Raw genomic sequence first — 2,201 nt, 5'->3', positions numbered from 1 at the left:
CCTGACGCCACACGTCTCCTCATAGAGCCCAGCCTCTCGGATAATCTGTTCTGCATACAGGTTGAAAAAGTATGGAGATAGGACACATCCCTGGCATACACCTTTCCCAATTTTGAACCATGCAGTGTTTCCCCGCTCTGTTCTGATGACTGCCTCTTGGTCCAAGTATAGGTTTCCCGTTAGCACTATCAAGAGTTCTGGGATTCCCATTCTTCTCAGAGTCAGCCACAGTTTGTTATGATCCACACAGTCAAACACCTTTGCATAATCAATGAAGCCCAAATAGACATTCCTCTGGTATTCCTGCTTTAAGCTAAGATCCATCTAATATCAGTTACAATATCCCTAATACCATGACCCCTTCTAAACCCAGCCTCGAATTCTGGCAGTTCTCTGTTGATGTGCTGTTCCTTAGAGAGGGTTAAACCAGGCTGTACCTTGGCAGCAAGGATTCTGAAACTCCATCTCACATATTTTAGCCATGTTGCCAGGAGGAACCAGTCCTTGAAGGATATCAAGTTTGGAAAAGTCAAAGGAGAGTGCAAGAGAGGAAGGCCCTGGAGGAGATGGATTGACACCGTGACAGGGGTAATGAGGATAGATGTGTCAGAGACAATGAAATTGGCTCAGTACAGGGCAGGATTCACAGCTATTGTACACAGGGTCACTAGGAGCTGCAGGGGACTCAAGGGCACATAGCAACAACAGTGTTCCATTGCTCTGTTTGAATGACTGCTTCTTGGTCTTATAGAGATTTTCATGAGCAGAACTAAGTGTTCTTGAATTCTCATTCTCCTCAATACTATCTAAATAATATAAATGTTACCATAAAATAGCATTCATAATTTGCACCTACAAAAACAGGAGCAATACAAAAATGCTCACTGTCACAGGTACTGCTGACCATGTTGACCATTCTAGCTCTAGAGAGTAGACAAAAACATAAAGTCAGTAAAAATATAGGAAAAAATGGAACAAGATTATCTCTAATGCAAAGCCTATACTTGGACCAGGAAACAGTCCTCAGAAAAAAGCAGGGAAACACTGCATGGTTCAAAATCAGGAAGGGGTTGTGTCAGGGAAGAATCCTATCTCCATAACTTTTCAAACTATATGCAGAACAGATCATTCAGGAGGCTGGACTTATGAGGAGGAATGTAGCATCAGGATTGGAGGAAGACAGATAACACAGCCTTGCTGCTGAAACTGAGGAGGATCTGAAGCACTTGCTGTAGAAGATCAAGGACTGTAGTCTTCAATATGAATTGAAGCTCAACATCAAGAAGACAAAGATTCTCACCACTGGGCCAGTTGGCAGCACTGTGATGGATGGAGAAGAGATTGAGGTTGTTAACAATTACAGCTTGCTCAGCTCCACAATCAATACACTTGGCACCAGCAGTCAGGAAATCAAAAGATGAATTGCATGAGGTAAATTTGCTGTCAGGGACCTTTCCAGAGTACTGAAAAGCAACGATGTCAATTTAGAGCCTAAGGTCTGATTCAGGCCATAGTCTTTGCAATTACTTTCTCTGCATCAGAGAGCTGGACAATGACTAAAGATGACAGAAGAAGAATTGATGCCTTTGAGTTGCAGTGCTGGAGAAAAGTATTGAACATACCATGGACCAACAAGAAAACAAATAGGTCTGTCTTGAAGAGGGTGAAACTAAGTTTCTCCTTGGAGACTAGGATTTTGAAAGTTCGTCTCACAGACTTTGGGCATGTGGCCAGGAGGGATTGATCCTTGGAGAAGGACATCATGCTCAGAATGGTGGAAGGACAGTGCAAGAGAGGAAGACCCCCAATGAGATGGATTTATACAGTAACCAGAATAATGGGGGTAAGTGTATTAGAGTTTGTGAGACTGGTTCAAGACAGGACAGACTTCAGAGCTGTTGTACATAGGGTCACTATGAGTCTCAGGTGACTCAATGACACATAACAACAACTAGAAAACTCAAGCTGCATCCCACTGATTGAATGGCAGCCCCTGGAAACATACATGTATTCTCTTGGCTAGTCCCTGGTTCTCAATGCTTTTGATGTAAGGATGTGTGTGACAGTCAGCTAATGATTCCCCAAGATCTGATAAGCTGATCACAGCATTGATCCAGTGTCAAGGGGTTTCCTGGTGAGAAGGCTTGCAATACCTTGTAACAGCCAAAAGAAGAACAAAGGGAGATCTCAGTGCCACCAAG

The sequence above is a fragment of the Elephantulus edwardii genome, unplaced genomic scaffold (genome assembly GCF_000299155.1).
Source record: "Elephantulus edwardii isolate Elephantulus edwardi_28Jun2011 unplaced genomic scaffold, EleEdw1.0 scaffold00002, whole genome shotgun sequence".
Taxonomy (NCBI): domain Eukaryota; kingdom Metazoa; phylum Chordata; class Mammalia; order Macroscelidea; family Macroscelididae; genus Elephantulus; species Elephantulus edwardii.
The sequence above is the reverse complement of the archived record's forward strand: the minus strand, read 5'-3'. Positions refer to the sequence as shown.